We start from the raw sequence: 14,810 nt of genomic DNA, 5'->3' as shown, positions 1-14,810 counted from the left end.
AAGTTGTTAGCTCTGCACCACTCTGTCAGCCGCTCTAGAATAGAGCGCAATAGAATAGCATCCAGTGTTCTCTTAGGCTAGATGGCTATATTTGGTTAATTGGATATATTGGGTTAACTATGTTTTTATATAAAGGTAAAGGGACCCCTGACCATTAGGTCCAGTCGTGACCGACTCTGGGGTTGTGGTGCTCATCTCGCATGACTAAGCCATTTCTGGCGAACCAGAGCAGTGCACGGACACGCCGTTTACCTTCCCGACGGAGCGGTACCTATTTATCTACTTGCACTTTGATGTGCTTTCGAACTGCTAGGTTGGCAGGAGCAGGGACCGAGCAACGGGAGCTCACCCTGTTGCGGGGATTTGAGCCACCGACCTTCTGATCGGCAAGTCCTAGACTCTGTGGTTTAACCCACAGCACCACCCGCATCCCTTATGTTTTTATATAAACAGGCACAAATTATGCCAGCCTGCATGTGCAGTTCTGCACACACCATGGGAAGAGATTTTCTTTATGAATTTTAGTTGGAGGCTCCCTTGTACACACTGCTGGAGGCACTGCATTGCACCCACTCACGGAAGATGGAATCCATCCCGTTCTACAGTTCCTATAATGGTAGCAAGTATGGCAGCCTTGTTGTCTCTAAAGCCTTGGCAAGCAAGCTCCTCTTACCAACAGATCAAGCAGGCTGTGTGGTGGCAGCCTAGGGAGGAATGGGCTACACATGCCTCTCTAGAACTGCATGTGTAGTTGAGAATTGCAGATTCACTCCTCTCTCTTTCTTGTCAACCCTCAAGAGTCTCAGACTAAGCCCTTACGGTAGGGTGTGCCTGGTGGTCTCCGGTTCCCCTGTAAGTCATCACAGAGCTCTGTAGAGCATGTGAGATTAGCTGGAAGGTGGTGAAACACAGCAAGGTAGCCTTCAAGCATCACTTAGTCTTAAGTATTCTTTACCTAAGTGGTGCTTGAAGACTAACCTGCTCGATTCCACCACCTTCCAGCTTCTCTCGCACGCTCTCTCGCCATGCTCTGATCTCAGGGCTCCCCCTCCAGCCTCCTTTCCCTTGTGCTCTGAGCCACTCTAATCCCAAGGACTCGATGGCTGCCTCTTATACAGCCCCCACGGGCTGCATTTCCTGCCCCATCATGTTGAACTTTGGGCCCATCCATTTTTGCAGCAGTACACAGCTGCCGTTCAGATCTCTTGCGTTCTGCACTTTTGAAAGGAAAATGTGTGATGTGCAGTTGTGCGTGTTACGCATGCAGTATATACAAATAATTCAGACTGGCCTTGTTACGATCCTGTCTGCTTTTGTTGATAAATGCCTGAAACGTGATGCCAGCGGAAAAGAAAAGGTTTTGTGCATCAGTAGCAGACCACATTCTGCAAGAATGAGCCATGCGTGGTATTGAACTGTGGTTGAGAGTTAACGCTGGACCCACAGTGCACAAGCCAGTCCACCACTTATTACATAGTTGCCTGTGTTGTTAGAAGTTGGGTGCTGGCCTTTAGAAAGTTCAGACAAAGCCTTGTGTTGTTTCTACATTAATCATGAAAAGAACAGTTCCAAGAGCAATGTTAGTTTGGCATTGCGCATTCCGGAGATAGTCTCTTCCTCCTTTTTCTGGATTGAATTATTTGTCATAAACTGGAAACAATAAAACCTGCAGACTCTTCCACTTGGCTCCAGCAACATTGTTCTTGGCTTCTTGAACTTTCCCTTCCTTTGTCTCTGTCTTTTCTTTGATAGGAGAAATTTTTAGTGCACCTTTTGCATCTACACCAGTTTGAAATATATGGCAAAGTATGATTGACGTTTGTAAGGATGGCCCAAACCTATAATGTGCCAAACTAGGAGAGAGAGAGAGAGAGAGAGAGAGAGAGAGAGAGAGAGAGAGGGAGAGGGAGAGAGACCATAGAGGCCCGTTTAATGCATGCATGAATTATTTTTATTTAAAAAATAATGTCCTACATTTAGGGACCATGGAGCAAAGTGAAGTCAAGTGTAGCTTTCCCATATTCTCAACACAGATGACTCCTCTCCCAAAACTCCCACGTCCCTGAAGATCCCACTTTCACTAACATACCAGTCCCAGAGGCAGCAGAAGACATTGCAGTCCTGGCAGAGTATCCACAGGGCCTTGAACAAACACATCCCTGCTGGACTGTTTCAGAACTCAGTAGGATCTGGAGTGGGCTATTGCTGGAGTAATGTTTGAGGTTACTGGCTTGGTGACAATCACTCCTCCTTTTGGTAGCAAATTCCATAATTAAACTTAGAGGAAAATTGTAGATCATATGTAGCGTCAGGATAAAATCTCGTAGGCCAGAGACAGAACCACAGTGGGCTATAGAGTGTCAGAGTGACGCCTGGGCAGTGTCTACTAGATTATGAGTGAAATCTGATGGACTATGGTTTATAAACTGGTTGGGCCATGGAGTCTTGGGATAACTTTTTCCAGGAGTCATTTTGAAACTGAAAAGGGCACTCAGAGAACCAAAGCACACAATCCAATATTGTCACAATCAGTATCACTGGTATAAAAATACAGATAGAAACAGGAGTGCCAAGATAAGATGTACTCTAGATGAATCAGTTCTCAGAATGTGTTTGATTATGCAGCATGGTTGCAGGGAAGAACACAGCAGAACAGTGGTCAACTCACCTGCTACATATGCAAACTTATTCTTGTTTAAGTAATTAAAAGGATTTCTACCCCAACTTCCTTTGAAAGTTCAGGGTGACCTGTTCAAATACCACACCACACAATGTTACATGTCACCATAATGTCTCCTTACATTTGTGATGAATCCAATCCATTGTTTGATGGATGACATTTGCTGGAGGCAAATGGTTAGACATAGATAATGGTTGATAGAAAATGTGTGATGACGGTGAACTCCTCCTTGGCTTTCCATTCATTTTTTTGTGTTTACACAATATCAGATATGAAAATATGCGAGCATTCTGAATGAACCTCGCGTCTTTCTGAGTGTTTGCAAGGGATTAAAAAAAAAGAATTAAAAAAACAAGTAATGCCTCATTTACTTGTGATTCCTGATTAGGTGAGAATGGGAACACCCATGCAACTAAAGGAGAAACAAAATGGGGGGGGGGATGCACAAAATCAGCAGCATCCAAATGAAAAATGGCACTGAACATGATGTATATGCGAACATTTTGCTTGAAGTTTTTGCACCACTGAATCCCAGATCCAAACTGGAGAACATTTGACACATCTCTAGGGAGAAAAAAACCCCACCCATCTCCAGCCTTTCTTGTCTTTCCCCACAGTGCTCTAGGTCATGATCAGTGCTGCAAATATAATAATAATAATAATAATAATAATAATAATAATAATAATAATAATAATAATTTATTTATTTATACTCTGCCCATCTGGCTGGGTTTCCTCAGCCACTCTGGGCAGCTCCTAACAGAATATTAAAAACAAGATAAAATATCAAACATGAAAAACTTCCCTAAACAGGACTGCCTTCAGAATGGCCCTTACCCCATTAAGTTAACTGTACAGTGGTACCTCTGGATGTGAACGGGATCTGTTCCGGAGCCCCGTTCGCATCCTGAAGCGAACGCAACCCGCATCTGCACGTGTGTGGGTCGTGATTCGCCGCTTCAACGCATGCGCGTGATGTCATTTTGAGCTTCTGCACATGCACAAGCGGCGAAACCCGGAAGTAATGTGCTCTGTTACTTCCAGGTCACCGCAGAGCGCAACCCGAAAATATTCATCCCGAAGCATATTTAACCCGAGGTATGACTGTACAAGAGGAGAGGTTCCTTACCAGAAATCTTGTTCTTGCTGACTTTGAGAAGACTGTTTCTTGCTGTATAATATGAGCCCTGAATCTTGCAAAAAAACAACTTGCCTTCTTCTGTGTTCTTTGGCTGAAGATTGTAACACTTTCTGGCTTTATCAACAAAATTGATAATGGTAGCCATTTTTAAAAGAAAAGAAAAAGAAAAGAAGCACGTTAGAATATTAAACTCATCTGCTTCATCTCCTTGGCACAGAAAAGTGAGGGCCGCAACCTCGCATTCTATTACAATAACCTTGTACTGTAAGATAGAAAATCTCTGGCCCAACCTTGGCACCACAAAAGCACTTGCCTTGGAATGGAATAGAATGCCAAATGTTTAAGCACACTCCCCAACAGTAATTACTCTTACCTAGCAGAAGAGATTGACAACATCATTCTTTAAATGTGTCACCCTAGAAGCCTTTTATTCTATGAACCATTGGGGGAGGGAGGGAAGGAGGCCATGGTTTAATTGCAGGCATTTTCACTGTTGCACACAAAATCCTTGGATGTGGATGGATATGAATAATGCCATGGATGACAACCGAGCGTTATAGGAAGGGGAATGAAACTCTAATCAGAATCTTTATTAAGGCATATTCACACATGGGTGTGCACCTTTAAACTTGAATAACTTCCTCAGGCCAATGGTCTGTCTAGCTGAGTATTATCTTCCCTGCCTGGTAGCAGTTCTATTGGGCTTTAGGATCCTGTCCTGCTGCCTGAGATCCCTTTACAGGGTGACACCATGTTGGTGCAAGGAAAAGTGGGTATATGAAAATGATAATTCCCTGGATGCCAAGATCCAAGTTTTGGGCAAGTACAGTGGTACCTCGGGTTACAGATGCTTCAGGTTACAGACGCTTCAGGTTACAGACTCCGCTAACCCAGAAATAGTACCTCAGGTTAAGAAATTTGCTTCAGGATGAGAACAGAAATCGCACGTGGCGGCACGGCAGCAGCAGGAGTCCCCATTAGCTAAAGTGGTACCTCAGGTTAAGAACAGTTTCAGGTTAAGAACGGACCTCCAGAATGAATTAAGTTCTTAACCTGAGGTACCACTGTACTCATTGGTGAGAGAACCCCAGCAGCAGTTTGAAATCACAGAGTAAAGCATGGAAATATAGGTTGTTTGTTTGCAACTATTTTTTAAATAAAATATTTCTCAGAATATTATGACCAACATTATGAAATACGATCTCCATCAAAGCATGACCTAGAAAACCTAGAAAACCTAGAAAACAAGAAGAGTTTGGATTTGATATCCCGCTTTATCACTACCCTAAGGAGTCTCAAAGCGGCTAACATTCTCCTTTCCCTTCCTCCCCCACAACAAACACTCTGTGAGGTGAATGAGGCTGAGAGACTTCAGAGAAGTGTGACTATCCCAAGGTCACCCAGCAGCTGCATGTGGAGGAGCAGAGATGCGAACCCGGTTCCCCAGATTACGAAACTACTGCTCTGAACCACTACGCCACACTGGCTCACAAAGAAACAATGGAAGCAAACAATGTCACAAATGTGTTTTCTGCAGTCATAATGACTGCAAGTTGTTCATGTCCGAAAGTTCTCAGAGAAGAACCTTCAAAGCATCAAAATAGATAAATGAGCATAAATCCGAAGAATATTGCCAAATTTGCTGTGCTTCAGCTGTCTGGAGAATGAAGCGTGTGCTGTAAAAGTAATAAAAGGATTGGCGGCTCCCATTTTGAGCCCTCCTAGTTAAATACTTGTCCCATCTGTAGTCAAAATTGTTCAAGAAGAGATAAAAGTTTCACCTCAGCCAAACACACAGGTAATATTTAACCACCTTATTTTCTACTCCTGAACAAATATGATGGAATCTAAGCTTCAGCAGAATTAGGCAATGCAAGTATTGTTGACCTAACAATCTGTAGATATGACGTAAGAGCTAACTGCCATGTTGCAAGCTTGGATGTTGCATTAAGGTGTCTGAATTAAGGGTACAATAGTGAGGTTTTCACCATGTCCTTATTAAGCCACCTTTCAGGTGTCACGAGCCAAAGCCACTTCCACTGATGGGTGGCCCTATCAGGATGCTTACAGGAAAGAGGATTTTGGTAAAACACAAAATGTGAACACATCCTTTGTCCACCTGTAGCAGTGAGCTGAAATTATTCTCTGCAAAGAAATAAAAAATAAAAGCCTTGGAGCAATTTTGTCATTTAGTTCTGACCTTTTCAGATACACAGCTAAGCAGTAAGGAAATTGGGTTTCCTGTCAGCTCCCACTATCTACTGTTTCTCTCTGTTTCTTGTGGTCAATACTTGGCTCTTCTTTACAGCTTTTTTTCTGGGGATATTGTTGTTTCAGTTAGACCATAAAGACCCTCACCTGTCACTGCCAACGTGTTTCCTAGCAGAAATAGATTAGCTCCAAATGACAGGAAGTTCAGCTTTAATGTCTGGATCCTTACAGAAAAGTAGCACTGTGTGATCTGTGGTTTAGCTTCCCTGCGCTGTCGATATGCCCTTCTTTCGGGCTCTGTTCTTCTCAAGCCACTTTAAATGTGGAGACAGGGCAGAAAGTCTCCATTTTGGAGGGAACTCATTTCTGCTTTCCTGTAAAATAACTGTGGATAGGCGAGGGCAGGCGCTGTGCAAAAGAGAACGACAGAGAAAATATTAGAAGTGAAAAAGATCAATTAAGCACATCAGCCCAATTTGCAAAATTGATTAAATTAGAAAGAGGGTGGGGAGAAATCTTGAGGCCCAGAGGGGATACCATTTATCAGGGTTGTTTTACAGGATGTCGAACAACGGTGGGACTGGTCCCTTTTGTTAATTGGCAAAGTTCTAAGGTGGAGGGATGCTGCCCTGTGATTTTCTGCACATTCGCTGGAGGGGATATGCTTCAAAGCGAGTTATTTGTCTTATTCCAAGGAAGACTGACACTGATGTAAGGTTTAAACAGGATCCTTTGCTTAGCATGACCAGCCATTCCATGTTACAACAGAACAAGCAAGGCAGGGGAAATTGATACTTAAACACACAACCAGAATGGCCTCATGTGGAGCCCTGTGCCCTGCCGTGGTGGATTCTGGGGAGATCTCATGAGATCTTATCGGAGCTTGGACACTGACTCTGCCACTTCTCCTTGCTTCTCTGGTGGCAGTGGTGCCTACAGTATTGCCCCTTGGATTCTGCTGCCTGAGGCGGCTGCTTCAGTTTGCCTCATGGATCAGCCAGCCCTGCTCACATCCCAGGAAGGCCACTTCCTGAGTGTGGTCTCCCCCTACCACACTCCCAGATACATCAACCCTTTAGTAGACTTTTCTTCTCAATGCAGTGGGCATTAATTAAATACTGTTGCCTATTCCAGAGTCCCTTCTCAACAGACATATGAATTAACCCTCTAGGCTAATTTTACTTAATAGTTTATTATTATTTTTTGTATATATATATATATATTTAACATTTTCTGTTTTACAGTTGGTATTGATTGGAATAAAAACAGTAACCTGGGCAGTAGGTTCATTTTGATAACTGAGATTCTGCCAAGTAACTGAGATTCTGCCAAGCTTGTAATTTTTTACTTAATAGTTTATGATGATGTTCGTCTGCTGAAGGTTTGCCAGACCCAACAAGAATCCCTTCTACTGCTTTGTTCTGTAGTTTGCTGTATTCTCTTCCGGAACATATACATATGCTTTTCAGCCAAATACTGGGTTTTTCTCCATGCTGTAATTCTTATGGAGTTTAGTTGACTGTTCTGGAATACAGCAGCTGTGGCTATTGCCTTTCCCCAACATTTTTTCTGATAAATTGGAGTTTGTTAACATCACAATCCCATTAAGGTTCTGGGGTCCCCCCCCCGGCAACCCCACTTTGCTCAAGTCCCTGACATTCTTATTTATGAACTCTCTTCCATTTCCATTTCCAGTTCAAAGTGTGTGTGACTTGAAATCGGTTGCCACATAGTGCTGTAATTTTTTAAACATTTCACCCTTACTTTTCATGGCATATTTGACTATGTACCTTGAGTAGTCATCAGTAAAAGTTACCATTTATTTATTGCACACACACTCTCCCAGTGTACATAGTGGTTTTGTGGCTGAACTTTATGCTTGGCAAAGAAAATAATGCCAAGGGCTGACCTGAAAAGGAAAATTTTCTTGAGTGCTGGCCTTTTTGGTGCTGGCTCAAATAACAGTCCACAAAAAGCTACAGGTTAATTGCCTTCTTCTGCTCATATTGCTTACTGTACTTTTGATTACAGTGCAGGATGTGGCATTGTGGGTAATTAATGATATGCATACACTATATAGCCATGTTTCTAATCTGTTTTGCTGAAGTCACACACCTCCTTTGGCTACAGGACCTTTCCTCAGTGGCAAATGACATGCAGAACATCTTCTCATTTCTTCCTTGCTTTCAGAAGTTGCCTGTCATAGCAGGCCAAAAACCCATTAACTCCTGTGAAAGAGAGGAAAGAATGAATCTTCTAAACTGGTGCCTCCACCAATGATATTTATAAGTTCATGTATTTAAAAACAATTATTAAAATATTTTAAATAAGTTGTTATTAAGAATCTTTTTGGTGATACAAACAAATAAAGAAGAGTACATATAGCACTATATACCGTATTTTTCGCCCTATAGGACGCACCGGCCCATAGGACGCACCTATTTTTTGAGGGGGGAAATCAAAGGAAAAAATTTGATTTCCCCCCAGGTTTGCGCAGCCATCCCCAAGCTAGAAGAGGGAGACGGAGTGCTCCGTCTCCCTCTTCTGCCTTCAGGGACAGCTTGGCCCGCTATCCCCCGAGCTTGTGGGGCTGGCAGGGGGGAGAAGCAGGCTTGCTTCTCCCCCCGCCAGCCTCCAGATCAGGTCAGGGAATAGGGGGATGGCGGAGCGCTGCCATCCCGCTATTCCCCGACCTGATCTGGAGGTTGTGGGGCTGGCGGGGGGGAGAAGCAGGCTTGCTTCTCCCACCCCCAGCCTCCAGATCAGGTTGGGGAATAGCGGGATGGCGGCGCTTCGCCATCCCCCTATCCCCCGAGCTTGTGGGTCTGGCGGGGGGGGGGGGGGAGAAGCAGGCTTGCTTCTCCCCCCGCCAGCCTCCAGATCAGGTCGGGGAATAGCGGGGTGGCGGCTCTGCGCCTCCCCGCTGTCCCCAGCTTTTGGGTGCAGGCTGCTGCCCGCAAGCCTTGCGAGCCCGCGGGACATCCCGCCGGGCTTGCAAGACTTGGGATAGCTTCCTGAAGCCTGGAGAGCGAGAGGGGTCGGTGCGCACGGACCCCTCTCGCTCTCCAGGCTTCAGCGAAAGCCTGCATTCGCCCCATAGGACGCACCCAGATTTCCCCTTCATTTTTGGAGGGGAAAAAGTGCGTCTTATAGGGCGAAAAATACGGTAGCTCAGTCGGTACAGCACGAAACTCTTAATCTCAGGATTGTGGGTTCGAGACCCATGTTGGGCATAAGATTCCTGCACTGCAGGGGGTTGGACTAGATGACCCTCGTGGTCCCTTCCAACTCTATGATTTCTATGTACTAGTGCTAGCTTAATTTGTTGGTTAATTTTTCTAGTAAAGTGTTTTCCCATCCATTTTGGTACCAGTGGTCTATGTTCACTCCTGATAGGTCTTTCTAGTGTCTAGTTACAATATTTTTAGCTCTTGAGATTAAGTGACTTGTGAGTTCCTTGCCATGTGCATCTGTTTTGTTACCCTGGAAGATATTAAAAGACTGTCGTCCGACTAGTTATAGCAAGAATCTGGAAATCAGATAAACCAACTGACATCTTGCAATGGTATTAAAATGTATGGATTACAGCACTGTTGACAAAACTTACATGTTTTAAAACATAGTGTCTGATGTGCATCAATAAATTTACTGAAAAATTGAGTCCGTTAATTATTGGAAAGTAAAATGCCAAGACTATGTTCAACCTTATATATTATTTACACACATGTAATCTGATGTTCTGTTTAAAATATAATAGTAACCAAGAACACCTAATAGGTGTATACAACACTCTTTAAACCATATTTAATCTCTTGTATCTGGATATACAATATTAATAAATTATATTTATATTTCATATTCACATACATAGATGAAGTATTTCATTTCTTTTCAAATGACCTTATTTTTGCATTAATTTTTTTTTTTAAGACTGCTGCTGAATTTAATGAGTGTTGCCCTTCTAACTGACGAGAAGGTTTTGGGTTGATTAACCAATTCATTGGCTAAATATGGCAAATGTGTTGCTCGAATCTGGAAGAGCTTCAAGGCAGATGATGAGCAAAAGGAAAAAGAAAGGAACAGGGCCTGTTGTTTGTGTGGAAAATCCTATTGTTAGATAATATTATTTAATGCAGGTTTAAAAACAAATATAATGTTTCCAAAGCCCTAATTAAAACTCGTCTACGGACAACAATAAAAAATATGAATGTGTGCGCATCCAAGTATAGGGACCAGCTCGTTCGAAATGCTAATTGTTACTGTGCCTTTTGTGATCTGCAACAGTTCCTCCTCTCCTTCAGTGATGCTGTAATTAATTGAAGGGAATTAATTATCATGTTGTGATGTTATTGCAGTAAATGCCAGTAATGGGAGCTATGCGGATAATGAATCACACCTAAATAGGATCTTCTGCTTTATCTGCCGCTCGCCCTCCCGTTCCTCAGCAGCCCGCTGGAAGAAAGCTGTATGAGAAAAGAGATTGCAAGGGATGCTGCCAGTTAAATAAAGTCACACAAATCCCCCCATGCCCGCATTTTCCTGCTAGCATTACCTTGCTTCTGATGCCGTTTTAGCCATAGCATTCTAAAAGACAAACATAATAGCTCCACCTGCTGGCATTTAAAGAAGTAACCACATTGTGTACTTCAGTGTACTTTAGTGCATTCATGTGCATTCATGTGCTTTTCAATGTACTTTAGTACATCTTGAACAGTGGCATAGCATGAGTTGCCAGCACCCTGGGCAAGGCGCTAAAGGGTGTGTGTGGCATCTCCCAGGGGAGGCGGCTAGCACATTGCCATGCATCTCCTCCCCCCCATTTTAAGCGCAACCCCCGAGGTGTCTTATTTACATTATAAGGTTGGAAGCCATAATGAAAAGTGGTGGCCTCAACTTTATGGAACAAAGCCTTTCAACACCCATCTGTTTTGTGTGACCTTTGATATGTGGAGGAAGTGCGATGCTTTTATATTGGTAGTGCGGCTGCTGTTTTTGCTTTTAACGCTAACAACAGAGATAGTTGTTTTCAGTTTAATGATTGGATGAAATTGTTTTAAATTGAGGCTGTGAACCTACATAAGCAGCTGTAGAAAGGATTATTGGCAAAACCTGTTGGTGTTTCGCAACTTTCTGACTTATTGCAGGACCTTAGCCAGACCTAGCAGAGTATATGCAGAGTCCACGGAAGCAATTGGCAACTTGGCTGCAGACAGGATGGATGAAGCAGGAACCAGGAACTTGTAGTTATAGGTGTTTATTATATACAGTGGACTATTTACAGGAACAGAACACGGATCTTTAACTTGCTGTCTCATACACGACTCACAACTCCTGAACTCAACCTCGTACACTTACACATCCCAGTTAGTAGACCATTAATCATTACTCCCGTGAGAGAGCTTGACCAATCATGGAGCTGTCTCCATGCCTCTGTATCACCAGGCAGACTTACTCCTTCACACTGCTTTGGCTGTCTGCCAAACCCTAATTGACTCTGTGTGAGAAGCTGCACGTATACAGATTCCCAACGAGGATGCAGGGATGCCAGGTATAGGGGGCAGAGGGGGCTTCAGCTCCCCCAATATTTTTGGGCAGGGGCAAAGACCCCCTCAAAATTAAGGGGGCTGCCACCACCACACCCCACTGCTGGGCACCCTCCTCATGCCCCAGCCTCCACCCAGCAGCCTGGGAGCTGGGCGGTGGCTGGGACCAGCGAAGGCGATTTTTGCCTTTGCTCATCCCAGCCTCCACCCAGCAGCCCAGGAACCCTGGAGCTGGGCAGCTGAGATGACCAATCATGAAGATCACCCTCTGCGTGTCCTGCCCCTGCTTGGCACATGGTGGGTGGCGTCACATGACGTGTCACATGGCTGTGCCTCCTCAATGCGGGGTGGGGGGAGCAAGTCATCACCCTTGAAAGGATGTGATATAAACCTTTTAAATAAATGGCAAAGGTTATTGAGCCATCATAAGGACGGACACATTTATTATGGCATAAACTCTGAAGGACTCAAGTTCAATTCATAAAGGGCTTTGAGTCCATCAAAACTTATGCCACAATGGAGTTAAGGCACCACAAGTCTTAAAGAAGTCACTGTTTTTCCTGCAAGAAACTGACAAGGTTAGCTCTCTGGGAAATTTTAAATGATTAGTTGGAGGTGACAGTATGGAACTGGATGGAGCAAAGGTCTAGTCCAGGCATAGGCAAACTTGGCTCTCCAGATGTTTGGGGACTACAACCCCCATCACCCCTAGCTAACAGGACTGGTGGTCAGGGATGATGGGAGTTGTAGTCCCAAAACATCTGGAGGGCTGAGTATGCCTATGCCTGGTCTAGTCTGTTAAAAGGTAGCTTCATGTGGTCACCTCTCCAGATGTTGGGGTATCTTGCCAGAATCAGCCTTGGTTGGTTGAAAGAGTCAAGTCAATGTTTCAAGCCCAAATCTTTAAAATTATGACATTCCATGAATGAAAGCAGTCCAGCCCACAACCCTGTTGAAACTGTAGATGTTTTTTTTTTTATTATATATAAATTTTTATTAGTTTTACAAAATTTTTAAAACAATACAAACATATAAAAAGACATACAAACACGTATAATTTCATGGCCTTTTTTTCATAAACCTTGTTTCTCGGACTCCCCCATACCTCCCCTTTCTGCATCCCAATGTCCAAAGTTTTCCAGCAACTTCTAAGTTAGTTCTGTCAAACATATGTCTTCTTACTCTTTCCTTCAGTCTAATCTTATATCGCTGTAACCCTTTCTTTCTCAAAACCTCGACATTCTAACATTCATCAAGTTTATAATAGTCCTTAAGATAGATTTTAAATTTCTTCCATTCTTCTTCCGCCGTCTCCTTCCCCTGGTCGCGGATTCTGCCAGTCATCTCGGCCAGTGTCATATAGTCCATCACTTTCATCTGCCATTCTTCCAGAGTGGGTAGATCTTGTGTCTTCCAATACTTTGCGATAAGTATTCTTGCTGTTGTCGTAGCATACATAAAAAAAATTCTATCTTTCTTTGACACCAATTGACCGACAATGCCCAAGAGAAAGGCCTCTGGTTTCTTAGAGAAAGTACATTTAAGTACCTTTTTCATTTCGTTATATATCATTTCCCAGAAAGCCTTAATCTTCGGGCACGTCCACCAAAGGTGATAGAAAGTACCTTCAGTTTCTTTACACTTCCAACACTTATTATCAGGCAAATGATAAATTTTTGCTAGCTTGACTGGGGTCATGTACCACCTATAGATCATTTTCATAATATTTTCCTTTAAGGCATTACATGCCGTAAATTTTATACCGGTGTTCCACAACCATTCCCAGTCAGCAAACATAATGTTATGACCAATGTCCTGTGCCCACTTAATCATAGCCGATTTAACTGTTTCATCTTGTGTATTCCATTTCAGCAGCAAATTATACATTCTTGACAAATTCTTGGTATTGTGTTCTAACAATTCAGTTTATAGTTTTGATTTCTCCACCTGGAAGCCAATTTTCCTATCTTGTTTGTAGACCTCCATTATTTGATAATAATGGAGCCAATCTCGTACTTTAGGTTTCAGTTTCTCATGACTTTGTAATTTCAGTTTATCTCCATCTTGTTCCAAGATTTCCCAATACTTTGGCCATTCGGCCTCCATATTGCGTTTCTTCAATGCCTTAGCCTCCAAGGGTGACAACCATCTAGGGGTTTTGTTTTCCAACACATCTTTATATCTTATCCAAACATTAAATAACGCTTTTCTGACAATGTGATTTTTAAAAGCCCTATGCACTTTGATTTTATCATACCATAAATATGCATGCCAACCAAATGCATTATTGAAACCTTCTAAGTCCAAGATATCTGTGTTCTCGAGGAGCATCCACTCTTTCAGCCAGCAAAACGCTGCTGCTTCATAGTACAGTTTTAAGTCCGGCAGGGCAAATCCCCCTCTTTCTTTTGCATCTGTAAGTACTTTAAATTTTATTCTGGGCTTTTTGCCCTGCCAGACAAATTTCGCAATGTCTTTCTGCCACCTCTTGAAACAGTCCATCTTGTCAAGAATCTGCAAAGTTTGAAACAAAAATAACATTCTAGGCAATACATTCATCTTGATAACTGCAATTCGGCCTAACATTGACAATTTCAAATTTGACCATATTTCTAGATCTTTTTTAATTTCTGACCAACATTTTTCATAGTTGTCTTTATACAAGTTCAAATTTTTAGATGTCAAGTGAACCCCTAGGTATTTCACCTTCTTAACCACTGTCAAACCTGTCTCTTCTTGAAATTTCTCCTTCTCCATGACTGTTAATTTTTTTTCTAAGACTTTAGTTTTTTGTTTGTTCAGTTTGAATCCGGCTACCTGGCCAAATTGTTGAATTATCTCCAACACCCTTTTCGTACTAGTGTCTGGCTCTGAAACTGTAGATGTTTTAACCCCTTCTGCAAGGAGGTAGCAATGGAATGAGAGTAAGGAAAGCTGACCTTATATGTCCTCAGAGGCAGGTGGCATCGGCAAGTTCAGCATGGATATATTGATGAAGCAAGCTGAGGAAATGTTGACTACTGCCTATGGTTGCGTGCACACCTAGGGTAGAGACAAGGGTACTGCCTATGGTTGCGTGCACACCTAGGGTAGAGACAAGGGTACATGCACAGCCTTTGTGCTCACGCACAAGCCATTAACTCTCAACCCAAAAACGCAAAAACTGGAAAGACAGATGGTATGGCCTGCAGCAAAGGAGAACTGTAGCTTCGGGGGGGGGGAATAACCTAGAGAG

At 43.0% G+C, this 14,810-nt stretch overlaps 1 long non-coding RNA gene across 3 annotated transcripts; it reads right to left on the bottom strand.

Annotated features, from left to right (window-relative positions):
* Nucleotides 1-204: 204 nt before the first annotated feature.
* LOC308585857 lies at nucleotides 205-8,266 on the bottom strand. Of its 3 annotated transcripts, none has more exons than XR_014007636.1 (3): nucleotides 8,148-8,266; nucleotides 6,180-6,440; nucleotides 205-1,853 (listed from the first exon to the last, which is right to left on the bottom strand). It is a non-coding gene; the product is annotated as an uncharacterized lncRNA (long non-coding RNA). The 3 variants fall into 3 exon arrangements; XR_014007637.1 differs by having other exon boundaries at nucleotides 205-1,838; XR_014007638.1 differs by lacking the exon at nucleotides 205-1,853 and adding an exon at nucleotides 3,780-3,935.
* Nucleotides 8,267-14,810: the final 6,544 nt, after the last annotated feature.

The sequence above is a fragment of the Podarcis bocagei genome (genome assembly GCF_964188305.1).
Source record: "Podarcis bocagei genome assembly, chromosome: 4".
Classification (NCBI taxonomy): domain Eukaryota; kingdom Metazoa; phylum Chordata; class Lepidosauria; order Squamata; family Lacertidae; genus Podarcis; species Podarcis bocagei.
This window is presented reverse-complemented; position numbering and strand designations above follow the sequence as displayed.